The sequence below is a fragment of the Octopus bimaculoides genome, chromosome 1 (genome assembly GCF_046866305.1).
Source record: "Octopus bimaculoides isolate indiv1 chromosome 1, ASM4686630v1, whole genome shotgun sequence".
NCBI classification, from domain to species: Eukaryota; Metazoa; Mollusca; class Cephalopoda; order Octopoda; family Octopodidae; genus Octopus; species Octopus bimaculoides.
Genome location: NC_142928.1, coordinates 61,456,946 through 61,477,334, shown reverse-complemented (window position 1 = coordinate 61,477,334; position 20,389 = coordinate 61,456,946). Strand labels below are relative to the sequence as shown.

Below are 20,389 nucleotides of genomic sequence, written 5' to 3'. Positions count from 1 at the left end.
TAAATCCAATGTTTAGGCAGAATGGTATACATATAAGATTCCAATACCTAGTGAGAAAAATCCAATTGTTACTAAGTTTGGTCGTTGCCTTTGTAAATCCACTATTAAGATTCCAATACCCTCTGAGTCTTTGAAATCCAACAGTCTTTAAAATTGATCATTCCAAATACAGAGTATATACACAGTGTTATTGAATCAAGAGTTCTGTTTAAAACTTGATGAAAACTGAATGAACCCCGTCATATATATATATATATCGCTTGAGAACCGATATTACTGCATTTACGTCCTGTAACTTAACGATTCGGCCTAAGAGACCGATAAAGTTAATACCAGACCTACAAAAGAGAAGTCTAGGGCGGGGGCGATTTCTTCGACTAAAAGGCGATGATCCAGCATGGTCCCAGTCAAGTGACTGAAACATCTCAAGTAATAAAAGAATGATAGAATATATATATATATAATTCTATGTACTTACATATATAGACAGGGAAAGACAAACCAAAGTGTTCATACTACTCATGAAATCGTGCTTCAGTGAGGATAAAGTAAGTTTGCAGTATATGTGTATATATATTATGTGTGTGTGTGTGTTGTGTCTGTGTTTGTGTAATTTCATATACTACTATACTTGACGTATATCTCTTAGGTATCAGGAAATATTGCACTGTGTATACAACTGACTGTTATGTATCTAGTATAACATTTCTCTCTCATCCGTGAAACATATTAAATTTTAGATGCAATACTCTTCCTTAAAGTCCCCTCTCGCTTATTTATATTTCAACTTCACATAAGGATGTTTATGCTGGCATGAATACACTCCTATATACTGTCGGTAGTTTAACCGATGAGGAAACAGCGCGCATATTTTGAAGATTGCAAATTGAATAAATATCATACTGTAAGCACAATATTTATAATACAGTTTTGGAGTGTATAAGGGCGTATCAACATATTTACCACATGCAACATTAAGCTGAAATGAAATTGTTTAATATCAAGCTGAGAGAAAAAGATATATTAGAAAATGATAAATATTTTTTCATTCTTTCTGTAAGAAAAGTCCGAAAATATTTCCATTTCGGTGACTATCGACAACGAAGTTTGGGCTAGCTACAGTTTCCAAGTATTATATAAAAAAACAATGGAAATATAATTTTGACGGATAAAACATTTTAAAGATACCAAGCGAATAAAATGCATTCTGAAACTGAAGATTATTCAACGGTGATAGATGGTGGGGAAATATATCCGGGGGCGTCTCTCGTACTTTCTGGAAAAACAAAGACAAGACTACACATATTTTAATATACTTCATTTATTTTATTCTACATCCATATTTCCATCCATCTCTCTCCCTCCCTATCTCTATCCCTCTATATCTCTCTTTTTATATCTCTCTATCCGTCTCTATCTCTATATCTATCTATCACTCTGTATTTATCTGTCTGTATCTTATTTATCGATGTATATCTATCTTATTTGTTTATCTAACTAGCTCTCTCTCCCCCTCTTTCTATATCGCACTCTCTCTCTCTATTGTTTTCACTGTAAGTTTTCAATGCCTATTTACAAACAACAACTACAAATTACTGACAGAAAGAAGTTCCCAATTAATTATGAAAGTAATTTCATACATAATTTACTTACAGAAGTATCTTCACAAATTTCACTTCAATCCGTACACCTCGTTAAATTTGCCTTATTTACTTTCGCAACGTTTCTTTTATTGTATTCATTTTTTTTTTACGGAATTACTGATTAAAGTAAGTTCATAATTTACTTACAGAAGTAACTTCAAAAATTTCACTTAAATCCGTACACTTAGGTAATTTCCCTAAACATTTCTTATTTACTTTTGCAACGGTTTTGTGTTTCTCTGTTGTTAACGACTTTTGTCTGGTTCCTTCATACTGGCCCTCTGGTTCACTGACAAGTTTTGCTTCAACCCGTACAATTCTTAATTTTCCGTAAAAATGTCTTATTTAATTTCTGCGCATATTAAGAAATATAATTTCTGTTACCTGGTTATTTTCATTGCTTACTATCTTCTGTACCCGTGTATTTCTGTATACGTATATAACCATGTCTAGAAGGAAAGTGTCAAATGTGTCTACAATGACAAGGTCAGCCAAAAGAATGTCTCCGTCCAGGGACAGAGAGACAGCTGCAGAAAGAAAGCATGCTATGAAGCGAACAGATTGTGCACGACAAAAGCCAGAGCATCTCAAAGTGATAAACAATGGTATGCACGGCTGACACGAAATAGAATCTCCACTGCAGAACAAAGAGGATTGCAACAGCTCAGAGAAGCAACTTTTATGAAGCTGCTTTCTATTATTATCCAGCAGTTCATTATGCAGATGGCATTAGTTTTTTTCCATTGGTGCGATAACATGTCAGTGCATACATTGTAAAGCCAAAAACTGGCCTGGAGAGACACCTGCATTGTGCTGCTGTGGTGGAAAAGTTAAACTCACTGCATTCCTACAACTTTCAGAGCCATTGAAGAAATTGCTGTCATCAACTGACTATGATTCCAAGTACTTCCAAAACAAAATTAAGCAGGAGTAGCTGTGTGGTAAGTAGCGTTCTTACCAACCACATGGTTCCGGGTTCAGTCCCACTGTGTGGCACTTTGGGCAAGTGTCTTCTAATATAGTTTCGGGCCGACAAAAGCCTTGTGAGTGGATTTGGTAGACGGAAACTGAAAGAAGCCTGTCGTATATATGTATATGTATATATATTTATATGTATATATGTGTGAGTGTGTGTTTGTGTGTGCCCCCCACCCCACCCCAACATCGCTTGACAACCGATGCTGGTGTGTTTATGTCCCCGTAACTTAGAGGTTCTGCAAAAGACACCGATAGAATAAGTACTAGGCTTACAAAAAATAAGTCCTGTGGTCGATTTGCTCGACTAAAAAGGCAGTACTCCTGCATGACCGAAGTCAAATGACTGAAACATGTAAAAGAGTAAAAGAGTAATACATATAACACAATTTGGTGCCACAAGAGATTTAACTGAACCAGGATTCTTGAAAACTTTCAAGATCCAACGTCAGATTTATCATCGGATTGGCTCTATATTAACTCTGACAAATGTATCACCAAAATCGGCCTTTCGTTGTTTATAATCTGTGCCTGTTTTTTGGTTACGAAATAAGCTACACAAAACGTATTTTTGAATTACATGTATTTACTTTATATGCATACATGAATTGAACACTTCTTTCAACATTTCACTTAACATCTATGTTCCATTGTAGCATGGGTTGGAAAGTTATTAATGTAGAAAGTTGGTATCTCAGTTACTAGCAGTTGAGAGCTGCGTAATCTAGACGGCGTTTTTAAATTTTATTATTCTCTTTAACCCGAGCAGTGCCGGGTAATTCTGCTAGTATATATATATGTACACACACAAAAGATAATAACAGACGATGGATAAAGGTCAGTTTATTGCAGATGTTTCTTACGCATTTTTAAAAGAAGAATAAGTACATTTCATCATTGCAGAAAAACGTAATCATCAGAAGTATCACATAATTCCGAAATAGTAGGAGAATAACCCAAGAACACAGAGGGAACATGCCTGAAGGCAGACGGAGGTGACCATTCAATGGGAGAAACACGAAACAAAGAAAGGCTGTAATGGGAATTGACGTTTTAGGTTACATTAAGAATTTAGTTTGTGAGGAGGGTTAACATGATATTTATAGTCAGCGTCCGGGTTAGAGGATGTAAAATGGAGTCAGCTAGACTGGTTCATATCGGAGACTAGAGATGAAGTGTTGATAATTATATATGCATTTTTGTGTTCGTTTTATTACAATAGGATTAGAAATGTGGGAAATAGGGATTGAACCGAAGACCAAGTAAAACAATAAATAGTCAAATAAGTACTGGGCCGAATGTAAGATGGAATTAGGCAATGCAGTGGATAGTAGTTGACTCTGGGGGAGGGTTAGGACGAACTCAAATGATTGGTCCTAACAATTGTTGAATGGTAGAATTTCGTATGGTTATTTTATCTGGTAAAGCAAAATTAGGTAGGAAGTTGATACAGAAACAAATACACTATATGAGATAGTGACTCCCACTTTAATACAAGGAATGTCTACGTGGAATGGAATTATTACTGTTATAAATAATGTGTAGGGAATTAATGGTATTAGTAATAGAGTACTGCCTCTCATTTCAATTCTCTTGTTTGAAGAATAAGAGAATTACCTAATAAATTTCACCTAATACAGAACAAAGAGGGTATACCAGATCAAATATCTTGGTAAACCAGTAGGTAAGTGATATCTATTATTTTATTCTTTAATTCTTTTACTTGTTTTGGTCATTTGATTGCGGTTATCCTGGAGCCCTGAATTGAAAACGTTTGATTAGCTTTTGATTAACTTTTTAGAATGTTTTATAGGTGGCGTTAATATTATTTAATTAGATTGTATAATTCGCTATTATATAAATCAGTTAGTGTAAACCAAAACCGATAGACGTAGGCAAGAAGTTTGGATGATATGTTCCTTAATTATCGGGTGCGGCACAAACAACAGAAGTTTGGTATAAGGATTACCAACTCAGTGGAATTGGAAATCTCGCTCGCGAATGTAGGCTACTCTTTTATAGATTACTAGCAGAAATACCCGGCGTTGCTCGGGTTAAAGAGAATAATGAAATCTAAAAACGCCGTCTAGACTACGCATCATCTTTATATATAGAGATGTATATACACACACGCACCCAAACACAGGTATATATATGTATATCAATATAAATATATGAAAATCAATGAAGTTTCGTAAAAGAAGGTGATCATGTACATACTTTCTTGCTGTTGTGATTATAACACCTGGTTGTAAACAATGTTCCTTGTTTTCCCTTGTGGAGCATATACAAATAGGTTTTTTTTGCTGCCCACTCTTGAGCAGCCAACATACAGTTGTCCATGTGAGAAGCAGGGCTCTTCCAAGAGAAGACCAGCTACAGACAGTGTTTTACCCTGAGATTTGTTTATGGACATGGCAAAAGTCACACGAAGGGGGAATTGTAGTCTTCTGAATGTAAAAGGAATGTCTGCTCCTGATGGAGTAAGAGGAATTCTTGGAATAAAGACGTCATCCCCTTTTGCACATCCAGAAAGAATGGTAGCCTGGATAACGTGTGACATCATTTTCTTTATCAGGAGTCGTGTTCCATTGCAAAGTCTTGGTGGTTCCAGATTGCGGAGCAGCATAACAGGCGTTCCAACTTTAAGTGATAATATGTGGGGAGGTAGTCCTGGAGGCTCCAACGAATTGAGAAATTCAGGAGGATAGTTCACCACTTCATTTGTATCTGGAACTGTATCAACAGACTTGTAAGTTTGAAGATTGCCGGGAAGAGAATGCATCAGGTGTTGATTAATTTTTGTAACAGCTACGTTTTTTAGAGCTAATATTGCTCTTTCACATAGCCAATTGTGATTTTGGTAGTTTTGTTTAAAGTTGGGAAAGACTTTGTGTTTGAGGTCATCTACAGAATTAACAACAGAACAAAATGGCCATACTTCTATTTCTTCTGCAGCATCGAGAGGCACATTGCCATCACCAATTGTCAAAATGTCCTGTGCGAATTTTTTGGACATTTGGTCGCCGTGTAGCTGAGCTCTCATGTTAGTGTTAAGAGTGAGGATAGTAACATGATGCCACAGGGTAGAGGATTTTAGGCATGCTTGGACCTCACCTGCTCTAGTGCCTTTTGGAATGACAGGAAGAGTTTGCCTGAAATCACCTGACGACAGAATCGTAACACCTCCCATTGGAGCGTGACAGTCTCGGATGTCTTTCAGGGTTCTATCTAATGCTTCCAAAGCTCTCCTGTGAGCCATGGTGCATTCATCCCAGACAATTAGATGACACCTTTTAAGTACCTGCCCCTGATCCGAGCTTTTGGTGATGTTGCATGAAGGCATCTCGGATGCTGCTAAATTTAAAGGGAGTTTAAAAGTCGAGTGTGCTGTCCTGCCACCGGGTAACAAAGTAGCTGCAATCCCAGAGGAAGCCACAGCTACTGCAATGTCCTGATGCTGCCTAACTTCTGCAGGAAGAGGTTTTGTTATAAATGTTTTCCCTGTCCCTCCAGGAGCATCGAGGAAGAAGATTCGTCCATCACGTTGGCGTACATTGTGCACCATCTTCCAACAGCCCTTGTGGATAGCAGGCTTCTCTGTATGTTGTGCAGACATGTCCATGAACGGTTTTTAGGGCCTGGAAAGACGTGGGGCCTCTGACCTCAAGCAGCAGTAGGCGGAGGTAGAAGCACTCTTGTTGAGTGGGATGCACTGTGTATACTCGTCCAAGGCAAGTATCAAACTTAATGCCAGGGTATCCACAAACATTTTGACCTGCTTTCCTTGGTCTCCATTTTTTTCCATTCCAAGTGTAGTATGATGGAATCTGTGGATACAGTAAGATTGCAGAAATCACAATGTAAGTATATCTGAAAGGGTAGTCTTACACTGTTGTACCGTTGAATTACAAATAATGCTCATCTGTTATGTTCGGGTTAAAATTTCATCAACATCAAAAATATATGAATTTTCATGGGAGTTATGGCCGTTATGCAAAGAACATAATTTCCAAATTTCATAAAGATCCATTCAGTACTTTTGACGTAGTTTTGGATAAGAAAACAAATGACTAATGTGTGTGTTTGTGTGCATGTGTATGTGTGTGTGATGGGTGTATATATGTATAGATATCTGTATGCATGTATATATGTATATATGTGTACATATTACATGTACATCTATATATATATATACATCTACACATATGTATGCATATACATGTATGCATATAGATCTATATCTATCTATATATATATATATATATATATATCTATACATATACGTGTACATATACATCTATATGTATACATATACATATCTCTCTCTCTTTCTCTCTCTCTATATCTATACATATACGTGTACATATACATCTATATGTATACATATACATCTCTCTCTCTCTCTCTCTCTCTCTCTCTTTCTGTCTGTCTCTCTGTCTCTCTCTCTTTCTGTCTCTCTCTCTCTCTCTTTCTGTCTCTCTCTCTCTTTCTGTCTCTGTCTTTCTGTCTTTCTCTCTCTGTGAAAGTATCTGTCATTACAGTATCGAAATGTGATTGTTTCAGTTAGTGGAATAGTTTCATTTTTAAAGTGAAAGTATTTGACATGAGTGTTTTTGTTTCACTTTCGACACGTAATACTTAAATAGTGGAGGAGATATTATGTTGCTGTGTGCTCGAACACTGCAAGAAGTTAAAAAAAATTTGACTAAAACACAACTGGAACCCGAAGTAAGGCATGTGTAAAATTTGAATGAAATTGGTTGCGTAGTTCTCGAGTTTTAGGGATTCACACAGACAGACAGACAGACAGACAAACATTCTCATTTTTATATATATAGATATACAATCGTAATCTCATAATCGCAAAGAGTTACACTAGATAAAACTAAATAGAAGATTAGTTCCTACAGTATCACATACTATAATAATGTTATCAGGGCTTATATAGTAATTAGTGATAGGATGTTTTGCAAAGGGAAAAAGTAGAGGACTACTTGGAAGATTAAGCGACTCATTGGACTTGCCTAATAGAACTAATGAGAGTTAGTGGTTGATAGTTACGGGAATATATTTTGGGACTATATTACTTATTTCTTTATTGCTCACGATGGGCTAAACATAGAAGGAACAAACAAGGACAGACAAAGGGATTAAGGCGATTACATCGACCCCAGTGCGTAACTGGTACTTAATTAATCGACCTCGAAATGATGTAAGGCAAAGTAGACCTCGGCGGAATTTGAACTCAGAAAGTATCGGCAGACGAAATAACGCTAAGCATTTCGCCCAGCGTGCTAACGTTTTTGCCAGCTCACCGGCTTTTGGGACTATGTCAATGTTTAGAATGTATTCATGCTTGTAGGACTTTCCAAACAAGCCGTTGAGTGTTTCTCTTTAGTTATGTATGTACAAAGTACGACAATAGCTTTCTTGATTTTGGCATTACTGGATTTAATCAATGGCGAAATGTCCATAAGTTAAGCACTTGGCAATTGGGCGTTAACCTTTTTTTTTTTACACAATAATGTAGGTAGGTGATAAGTTTAGGCTGGACTGTCTATACTTCTTGTAGTTGTTTTTTATGGTATTTCCCGTCTTCATTCGTAAAGCTGTGTTCCTTAGTCAGACATGTCATGGCTTTGTTATTATAGAAAAGTGTTTTACTTCCGCTTTCATGTTCACAAATGTATATGTGTAGAGGTTCTATGTTGATACGTTGATATGTTTCCCTTTAGGTGTCTATTGTTCTACAAGCAATTTCATTAGTATATAGAGGGTTAAACATCCTGTTTTGTGGAGATAGAGTTTGGTGTGAATTTATCAAAATTTTCAAATTGTGTTCGAGATATTTGATAAAGTAGGACTACTGTAAAAGGTGCGTATATGTTCATTTATATAAAGGAGAACAAATACATAATATAATTCAATAAATGAAATGTAAAGATAAAGGAAACGGTGCTTTCTGTTTGCTTGCATACAAGTGTACATTTTATATGTGCGTATGAAGGTTTGTGTAGTCTGATTAAAAAAATACTTTTGTGGCTATATTAGGGATAAGCAGATAGATAATTGGAGATAAGAAGATTAGATAATTTCTAGAGTACGTTGTTGGTGCAAAAGTGTAAAGCTGGTACGAGTGTAGTTTTTACTTTATATTAGAGTGATGTTTTATGAGGTAGATGACTGGAGAAAAGGTGGTGAGATTTGATCGTGTTTAGCCTTTAGAAAAGATTATTGGTCTGAAAAGACTTGTTCAGAGTTTCGGTTCAGGAATGTTAGAATAATGTGGGATTCATCTATACAAGAGTTTGTTACTATCTTGGTATGGTTGTGTGGGTGAGAGAATTTTTTCCTTGATTTTTATTGCCATATGTTTGCATAGTGGCTTTTCATTTGCGGTAAATCCTATGTACATAGAGTAGTTGGTGTCATATTTGTGTTTACCGTTGCGCTATATACGACATTTTGTGACAGACTTTCCTTCTAGAGGACAGGATGGTGTTCCCCAATCATAGTTGTTACTTGTGTCGGTTTAAAATTTTAGACTGTGTTTGGTATTTGTAGTTGTCTGGAGTTTTGTCAAAGTTAGTGATAACTGAGTATGACAATTTTATGTTGTGTTTATGTATCTCTTTGTAATACTGCAGGTTGTTGTAGACATTTTCAGAATTATTTTCAAACATGATTTAGTTAAGGTGTGAAGACTTGTATGTTCAAGGCGGGATTATACCAGATAATTTTCCTACGTATATTATTTCTGGTGGGAAGATTACTGTTTAAATGAGGAAACGTTCTCTGTGGGATAAGTCCTTTGTAATTCCGGCTTTCCAAGCTGCAAACCACTTCATGTGACCATCAGACCTCAGTCTGCCAACCGGCGTCCTCACTTTTTGATCTCATACTGCCAGGCAATGCGTGTTTGTTTTGCAGTGCATCTCCGTTGTTCATCGATTTTTGCAATGGCTGAAAAAAATGAAGAGCGTTCTTCTGTGAAATATTGTTTTCTGTTGGGGAAAACTGCGGCAAAACCAGTTGTCGTGCATCAGACACCTTAAAAGGACGCTGCTATGAACAAAACATAAGTTTATGAGTTGTTTTCATTCTTTACTTGTCGCTTGAAGACCACCCCACTTCAGGGCCACTTTTGACTTCAGTAATGAATGAAAACATCGTGAAAATTCATAAACCCACTTTGGTGGGCCGTCACTGAACAGCTGACAAAATTGTTGATATAATTGGTGTGTCCTGGAGCTCCTCTCAATTGTGGGCTTGGAATTGCAAAGAAAAGCGGTGCAGCAATAACTGTGCCTCCCTTGCTCACAAGAGATTTAAAATCAGTCACTACTAAATGCGTACCGTGAACTGAAAGAACAGTTGGAAGTTGATACGGACGTCTTTTAGAAGCTCATCACTGGTGATGAAAGCTGGTGCTACGGAATTCGGATATGTGGAGGATGTGAAGAAAAAAAAACAACAGAGGCGTTAAAAAGCACTTCTTGGAACAATGACAACGCCTCTGGACCGATACGTTGCTTCAAAAGGAAAATACTTTAAAGGTCATAAAAGTGTAAACATGTGAAACTAATTGTATAAAATAATATTGCAAAATTCTGGTTTCTCTTGCGTGCCCCCTCGTATATTGCACTTTTTCTTTGTAACTGAGAGCTTCGTTATATGGGGTTGTTCTTTTGGTAAGTAGTTTGTCATTTGAAGAAAAATAGGAAAGTTTGAGGGATATATTTTTACTTGGTTCATGATAATGCTTTTGGAGTGTTCATATGTATATTTATACTGAATGTTTTCATTATGTTTTTTGTATGGTTTATAGATATTTGATTCCAAGCAGAAGTTAAGAGTTGGAAGATTGACTGATTTTAGTTTTGTTTCTTCTGTGATTGAGAAGCTCAAGTTTTGGGAAAACTGGTGTAAATCCTAAATTAATCAGCATTTACTTAGTAGTAGTAAACCGTCGTCACTGCAGGGAACACCTGGAGCGTATGGAAACTAGTTGTGTAAGTTTTCTAATACGTAATGGCCCATGATCTCGCTTATTACTGCCAAGTCCTTTGATCCCATTCTTACATCAAATGCTTTTAGTGTTTTCTTAATTCAGAAGGTATTGCTGTGGAAGACGAGCAATTTTCTTGCTTGCGGTATTTCTATTTCGTAACGTTTATTGTAGTGATGGTTTTAACAAAGTTCGAATTAGCTATAGGGATAGGTTTGTTATTGACACATAATAGTCTTTTATGTCAAGCTGGAAGACATAGCATTCGTTCGGGATTCTGTTGAACGAAACATCTATTAATTCGTAGGCATTATTCCATCGATAGAGTGATTGTTTTGTTTTTATTTTTGGTGAGAATTTTTCTATGATTTTATTTGTATATTGCCATGTTGCGAGGGACATTTCCAAAACCCCACTTCGAAACAACCGATTACAAAAACTTAATTAGCACCCCATTCAAATCTTAACAACTAAAGATTATTTTAACTCAACGGAGACTATATGAAGTTAAGACTAATTCTAATGCATGGCAGTTACCTTGCCGCAATGTCACTATCAACATCATTCTTATATAAGAATAATTACGTATATAAATATATAATTATTCTTATATAAGAATGATGTTGATAGTGACATTTCGGCAAGGTATATATATATATGTGTGTGTAGAGAGAGAGAGAGAGAGAGAGAGAGAGAGAGAGAGAGAGAGAAGAGAGAGAGAGAGAGAAAGAGAGAGAGAGAGAGAGAGAGAGAAAGAGAGAGAGAGAGAGAGAGGCAGAGTGAAAGAGAAAGGAGTCGTGCGTTAATATTCACGCGTTTATTTTACTCATTCATATCGTGGTTTAATCTGGGTCTATTTATACAGATGCTCTTCTCGTCCCTGTAAACAAACGATTCTTTGTCGTTTCTGCTACATTTTCTTTCATTTCACTTTCATTTCAATTACGAGATATGAAAGTAAAAGGCACTCTAAGCTATTTTTATGTAGGAATTATTTTATGTATATGTTATAAAATATATTCCCACTCGAAAGAGAATATTAATAGAAATGAATATCAAATCAAATTTTAAAATGCTAGACAGTTTAAAAGCAAAAAAACAAGAAAAGTATACTTAAAAGAACAAAAAAAGACAAAAATATAGAAACATATAATAATCGCTGAATATTCAATTTCGTTAGTATACTTACGCATTAACATTCTTGATACAATGGAAAATCCCTATTTATTCTGTTACAATTGAAAAACCTTTATTATTAGATTAATGGCATATTGGTACAAACAGACACGTGCGGACACACACACACACACACACACACACACACACATATATATATATATATGCATATACACATGATGTTAGACCTTGAAAGTGAACATTGTTGTTTGTTAGAAGTAGAAGCAGGAAGTAAACTTTCAATAAATGCGCGTTTCACTGTTGGGGGTGGGTAAATTACATACACAAACTAAGAGACACACACGTGTGCATTAACACACACCTGAAGCCTATCTCTGTCCCTGTGTCTGTCTGTGTCTGTATATGGATGTGTGTGTGTGTGTGTGTGTGTTAATCGTCACAAAAATGTATGTATTCGAACAGACGCATACACCGTAATACACGTATACTTGTCTACTTCTCAGTCATCAGCCTAACGTAGGTAACGAACGTTCGAACACACACATATAGAAAATGTGACGTCGTTGTTACTGTGGTGGTGATATAAAATGTTGTCTGCGATGGGTGTCTAAAAGAAAAATGATAATATCAAAATTTTGTAATGCAAATTTGTGAATGAAAATATAGTTTAGTTGGTAGCCAAAACCTTACTGAATCTCTTGATTCCCGTTACGTCAAAATCGGCAACTCGGTTTTGGAATGCATCAGGAACATACGCACACAAACACAAACAAATTCTCTTTAATAGTTTTATAGATATGCGTATGCGTTTTTTTGTGTGTTTGTGAGAGAAAGAGAGAGAGAGAGAGGGAGAGAGAGAGAGAGAGAGAGAGAGAGAGAGAGAGGGAGAGAGAGGGAAAGAGAAAGAGTTCTAGTATACATCATAAACAAATAAGCTTATGCCCTTCTGCGTGTAATTGTCTGTTTTCATCGAAATATATATTTTGCGTAAAAGCATTTTTTGACATACATTATATTCTTTATATGTATACATCGGTTACAAATATTTAGTACTGTTTTACATCTGTTATATACATCTAATATAAAGGTTTTTTACTTTTTTTTCGATTCTTTGCCCTCGTTTTCTTCTTCTTCTTCTTCTTCTTCTTCTTCTTCTTCTTCTTCTTCTTCTTCTTCTTCTTCTTCTTCTTCTTCTTCTTCTTCTTCTTCTTCTTCTTCTTCTTTCTCTCTCTTCCTCTCTCTCACTCTCTGTGAACATATTGCTTCGGCGTATTCATCGTAATTTTATTTGAAACATATATTATAATATGCTTGTTATTCCGCTTCTTCTAAGCTTTAATTCGAAAGATTTTATACACACACACTCACGCACACACACATAAACACACAAACCTTCACACACATGTATACATATGTGTGTGTATATGTGTATATATATATATATATATATATATATATATATATATATATATATATATATATGTGTGTGTGTGTGTGTGTGTGTGTGTGTGTGTGTGTGTGTGTGTATATACATATATATGTATACATATATATAGATTTATATGTATTTGTGTATATGTGTGTGCGAGTGTGTGTGGTTATGTGTATATGTGTGCGTGTGAGTGTGTGTATGTGTGTGCTTGATTTTTATGTTCAGTTATAATAAAAACAATTTTACATTAACCTGATGCGATGCTCTATACATTTCATAAGTACAAATTTATTAACCATAAACAAAAATGTTGCTTTGCTTTTTAAGAATAATATATATATATATGTGTGTGTGTGTATGCGTGTGTGTGTATGCGTGTGTGTGTATGCGTGTGTGTATTCTCCTTCTACCGTAATGTATCGGGCAAGACACGTTTACCCCTGTTCGAAGAATTCCTGGAACTCATGCGAAGTGATGTATTTTGGCACGTCCTTCGTTTTCTCCCCATCTCTTCCACATCTGCAAAACAATTTAACGACTTTTTTCATTCGAGGGATCAAAAACTTTCGCAGCTGAATAGGGAGGAGGGAATAAGCGGGGTCATGACATTGTTAGTTAAAAGCTCTCACACACTCAAGGCGGTGTGCGCGAGTGCATTTTCGTAATGGAACCACCACTCTCCACTTCGCTAGAGGTCGGATAGTTTTCATCTCACCGCATCTCATAGATGCTTCAGAGCTACCCAGTAAAATATCTGGCTAACAGTTTGACAAGGTGGAACAAATTCTATGCGGAGAATTCCTTTCAATGCAATGAAACGTCTGTGGCATCTTGACTTCGGACTTCACTGAACACGCTTTCTTGGGGCGTAATGACATTGAATGCTTCCAATGGCTTGCCTGCTACTGCGTTTCCGTGATGTAGCCGTAGCACCACCTTTCGTCACTTGTAATGACCTTTGAATTCTGATCCGGATCAGTTTCCAACTGTTCTTTCAGTTCACGACACGCTTTCTGTCATGACTGCTTTTGATTTTCCTTGAATAAGCGAAGCACAAGCTCTGCTGCAACTATCTTCATTCAAAATTCTTTGCTCAAAATTCGTTGGAAGGAGCTCCAGGACACACGTATCACCAACTTCATGAATTATTCTGCAACGGTCCTCTGAGATCAGTTCATGAATTTTCGTGATGTCTTTATTCATTCGGTAGGTCGTCGGTGGCCCTGAACGAGGTTGTTTCAAGCGACAAGAACCCAATTCCAAAAGTGCGAAAACCACAGGTTAAATTGTTTTGCTCCGCAGCGTCCTTGTAAGTTGTTTCAAAGATGACTACTGACTCGTTCGGCCACCGTTTTCCCCAACAGAAAACAGAATATCAAGGTGCGCACTGTTCCTTCGTTTCAAGCATCGCAAAAATCGACGAACAGCGGAGAAGCACGGCAAAACAAAGTCGCACCACGCGACAGTACGAACCCAGACAATTACACTTGTTGGCAGACTGTCTGAAGATTGCATCAAGGGGTTGGCTTGTAGAAGCGGAAGCTGGCATTACGCCGGGATTCTCTCTCAGAGATCGTTTCCGGTTACATTTGGGTGCCCCTATGTATGGTCGAATTTACATAAATTCTTTCAACTAATGAACAAATAAATCGGCTTTTCTTTGTATATGCGTCATTATTCAGTTTATTTCAATATTTCTCTCCAATAGAGAAAGAACCAGTTTCTAACCTAGATCCAAATTTCCTTTATTGGAATTTTAACATCAAAAACATGGTATTTTTGTATGTATGCATGTATGTATGTATGTATGTGTGTATGTATTCTCATGCATACATGTATGTATTCTCATGCATATAGTTGCATATCTAGATATGGTCATATATATTCAAATGATAAACTTCTGGAAAGTTTAATAGATTTTTACAGTTACAGTGATGGATTGGATCAGTAGTCTTCGAATTAGCTTTCTCCTTTCTGGTTTTGAGAAGTCAAATCTCTCAAGATTGGCATTTAGGCAGTGTGTTACATATACTAGGGCCCCAATAATTACTGGTATAAACCCGAACTTGTAATCTGGATAGAGTAACTTTTTTAATAAAATTACAGATGCCCCTTCTTTCTATGTTCTACAAATATTGCTTGTTGGAATAGTTGTTTCGCAGTAAAATGATTTAATCCTAGAGGCAGATCGTCCCAATTTAATTCATTGCTCCAAGAGTAATGAGTTTTTTAGTTACTGTTTCGTCTATAACTACAGCTAGAAAGAATGTTTTTACCTGTTAAGTTGTTGTTTACGTTCTGTCCTCAATTGTGTTGTTGATGTTGTCTCCAACCATGTTATTTGTAGTAACTTTCTGCATGCTAAATTCAAGTTTCAGTCGAAAATCACTACGATCGAGCATAAAAGGTTCCGTCAGTTAATTCAACTGAAGATTAACCAGTTATTTAACAAGGCTTATAGTTGTGGCTCCAAAGCTACAGATAGTATTCATCGTATATTCCATAAATATTCTCCCATGCAAAATACGCGACTTGTCGCTTCGAATGTTATGTATGTATCGTTATAAATTTTGTACGTACGTATGTTTGTATGTATGTACGTATGTATGTATGTATGTATGTATGTATAAACGTACGTATGTAAGCATGTATATATGCATGTACACGTATATATGTGTGCGTGAGTATGTGTGTATAAATGCGAGAGAGTATACACACACACGCACACACATACACACATACATATATTTATACATACACACGTAAGAGCTATTATAGCTATTATTATTTAGGAGAATATTTTGAAACAATCTGTGTCCCTTTCGATTGTTGATAACGAACAGAACAATGTATATTTGCATACAAAATTATAATTTATGTCATACACTGCCACAATAAGATAACGCCATATTTTTACCGTCGCGTCTAATTACAGATGATATTCAGTTGAAGACAATGCCCCTAACATGTGCATGAACACTGAACGGCATATTAAAATTTGAATACCATACTGTTTCATCATTTTATTGATTGGATTTAACTAACAGATTTTTACAATACTGGAATTGTGTATTTCATCTTATTGCTTTACTTTGTGCAGATTTCTTTCAGGTTTAATTTAAAATATAACAATAAATAAGGCCATGTAACTCTAAACAATATTTACACTCCACGTCATTCGTATAATTCAAACCCAAAAGACTATCTTAATGATGTAAATTTGCACCTAAGAAGTAATAGACAATTGCCACAAGCTTAATATAATGATTTGCACAATTCTGATATTTACTTGGCTGTGCACATGCTTATTATGACCTTGCCAGTGAGTTTTGTATCACAGATCTAAAACTCAATTTTCATATTCGGAGTTAAAATCACACTCGTGACCGTTAAATGACATCGATGCTGTAATTTTATTTCTAATTAACACAATAAATTTTAAGTTTTGAATACAAAATTAATAAAGAGCTTAACAACACGACACCAGTCTACATAAAAAAAGCAACACTCGACCGAAGAAATATGCTGCCTCTTCATGGCTGAATTTGTAATTCCATCTTTCGCTTCCCTTTTTTTTAATAGACTAAATGTAGATTTTAAGCCTTGAAATATAAAGCAAATACAAATAATCATGAAATAAAAAAACAAAGTTATCTAGTAGGCTTGCTTTATTTACTCACACAAAATGCATAGAGGAATTAAATACTGCTGTGAATGAAACTGGCGTAGAAAAATTTCAAAGTTGCAAGCACAAAGGTTCACTAAAATCCCGGTACTACCATGCTTTTTGTAATCCCCATCAAATAATATTTCCACATATACTTGATGAATGATAGAAACATGAGGATTACTTCCTCGTTACTTTTTACGGTTAGACGTTGCATATCATCTAGTTCTTCTTCATCGTATACATAATCGTCTTTTCTACCAGTCACTGCATTTCAAACTCCATATTTTGCGAATAAATTGACGTCAATGTCAACTTTTATGTTTCAATGAACCATCGACCCATTCACATATCAGAGGCGCTGATAGAACCCATATTCTATGTGTTTCTGTACATGTTTTACGCTAACAAGCATTTCGATTTTTTTTTCAAATTATCCTCATCATGTAATAAAAATGGTTTATTGATATTAAGCTCTAATATATATAAAGCATTTCTATTACCTTTCTTTACTAAATGTTCTCTAAACATACCCCTAATGAGCAAGTTATCATTCGTAATCCACAAGTCGTATGTTCGAGACTTACTTTATGTTTTCTATAAACCACCTTTATCTATCCAACCTTGGGGATGCAACTGGAGATAAATGATTTTAGAAAACTCTCTTATTGATTTTCTCTAAGAAGTCACATCAATTTTAGTACACTTCTATCGGTCATACGAAAAGGAACTGCAGTTATCCTACTTTCTACTTTCGTCATAGCCAGTGGTTCTTACTGACGGTTATTTTTTATTATTATTTAAAACTCAATTCTTTGACATTTGAAAAGAGTAATATCTTATTCGTTTAGGTTTCCAATACATGGTAACATGTAGTTCTTTTCCGCAAATTTGTATTATAACCTGGAGTAACGTTTAGTGCTTTTTTTTTATTCTCTGGTGACGTAGTAATTCAAACCATCAGTGAGAGAAATGGCATCATTCAGCATCGGCATTAAAAACTGCATTTATTTTTCTTCTTCCCGTCGTTCATCGATTTTCTTTGTCGTACGAGTAAGACAATTTTTATTTTGCTAATTTTCGACTACCCATTCTCAAACCTTTTTCGTTTTTAATTGATTCATCCTTCATTTAACACATTTACAAGATTTTAATATTGGTATTGCCTGAACTGTATTCCATATATTTCTCCAGTTGCTCACTAGTTTTTCTTAAACACAAAAATATATGCCTTCAAAAAATATGTCTAGTCGCCAAATTCATTAAATTTCAGTATGAAACATACTGGGAATGGGGAAAGTATTTTCCCTGTGGGCACTTTTACACAAATCCGAGAGATTTTAAAACATCAAAGCTGGAGTTCTGATAGGAGAACATTGACTCAAGGACTCTGTTTATAACTTATGGTGGTTTTTTTGCATATATGTGTATGTGTGTCCGTAGATATATGTATATTATACATATAAACATATATATATATATATATATATATATATATACACGCATGCAGGTATGCATTCATGCATGCATACATACATACATACATACTTACATACATACATACATATACACATACATACATACATGCATACATACATGAGTATAACACTGACATCTCATCGTAACATATATATTTACCAAAACTACATAAACTACCTTGAAATACGAAAGAATAAATATATTCAATAAACTCGCCGTTGGCTTCAACCATGGCCCCTAGACGACTTCGTAATCCCCTTCAAATCTTCTGGACGGCCTCCTTGTTTAAGGTGGCGAAGTCTGTCATAATGTTTGCTCTGAGTTCATCTTTGTTGTTACGCAATGTTTTGTTGGTCTCTCGCTCAACTGAGCTCTACACATAATAATCAAAAGGGTTGCAGTCTGGGAAGTTAGGTGGCCAGAATGTAGGAGTGATGTAATCCCAGAAATTGTTTGACAGCCATGGCTGTCTGCTCCTGCATGTATGACATGGTACAGAGTCTTGTTGCTAGACATAATGTGTTCCAACAGCCAGGGCACTGCCTACTCCAGACACTTGATGTTGGTCTCCATGTTGAGTCTAAGACCGCGTGAGAAGATGAAAGGAGGTATAACGGTGCCATTACCTGTGATCACTCCAAATTCCATGATGTTGACTGGCTGTACATCTCGGTACATCTCGGTACATGTTTTGTAGACACGGCAAGCCGAAGTTTGTGCTGTGTGTTCACCATCTGATTCCGGCAGAAATTTCTCTCGTCTGAGAAAAACAGAAGTATGTTCAGTTAGAGGGAATAATTGAGTTAGTTCAAAAGCTTCGTAGCGTGGTCTCTCCTTTATCCTGGATGGCTTATGATAAAAATTGGCCTTTTCTCATTGTTTACGAGGAATACCGAATATCTTCATGCACTACCTGCCTGATACGAAACATATACAATCCTATGTCCCTAGAGACGGACCTGACTTGGAGAGATAATAGTCAATTATGGCCTGAATTTCACCAACAAATTCAGAATTTCTTTTCTTATCAGAACGATCAGAGTGAGTTTTGCATGTGGCCGTTCCTTCGTGATAACCATTAGTCTCATCCAACTCTTTCAGAATCCGCTGCACTGTCTTCAGATTGATACCCAAACAATATGAAATGTTCGTATGGGAGATCCCATCACAAATGCCAAGCAGTACAGCATGACGTTTCCAAATATTTCTGGGTTACTAAATTGTCTCACCATCTTGTTTTTGTCACAGAGGGTGACCAAATGATCCAACTATACTGTGTAGGTGATAAAATTGAAAAGAAACAGTGCACATGCGAAAGATAAAATATAGAAACGGGTGACAATTTACCCATCGCAGGCTTTCTACCCGCCTCTCTCTTTCTCTCTCTCTCTTTGTGTATGCACACACACACACACACATATATATATATATACACACACACACACAAACACACACACACACACACATATATATATATATATATACAGGGTTTGGTGAATAAATTATCGTCTAAATTATGCAAAAATGAAGATAACACTGATATATTTTAACATATTTACCAAAATAACATTAAAATATCTTAAATACTAAAGAGTAAATGTATTCAATAAAATCGCCATTGGCTTCAACCACAGCTTCCAAAGGACTTCGGAATCTCCTGCAAATCTTCTGGACATTCTCTTTAATTTGGTGACTGCTGCCATAATCCTTGCCTTCTGTTCATCTTTTGGTGTTAGAAGGAGTTCTACTGGTCTCTCGCTCAACTGCGCCCCTCACATAATAATCAAAGCGGCTTCCGTCTGGTGAGTTAGGTGGCCAGATGTTAGGAGTGAGGTGGTCCAAAAATTGTCTCACAACCACAAATGGCTGCTCCTGCATGTGCAGCATGTTGCAAAGTGCTGTTGCCAGACATAACATGTTTCCAGCATCCACTCCCTTGACTCAGGGAAGCACTACCTCCTCCAGGTACTTGATGTAGGCATCTGCGTTTAATCTGAGGCAGTGTGGGAACATGAATGGAAGCATAGCGTCACCACCACTAGTGA

At 36.2% G+C, this 20,389-nt stretch overlaps 1 pseudogene; it reads left to right on the top strand.

Annotated features, from left to right (window-relative positions):
* The first annotated feature begins 6,441 nt into the window (after nucleotides 1-6,441).
* LOC149137564 (histone-lysine N-methyltransferase SETMAR pseudogene) overlaps nucleotides 6,442-20,389 on the top strand; it is a 29,738-nt pseudogene continuing 15,790 nt past the window's right edge.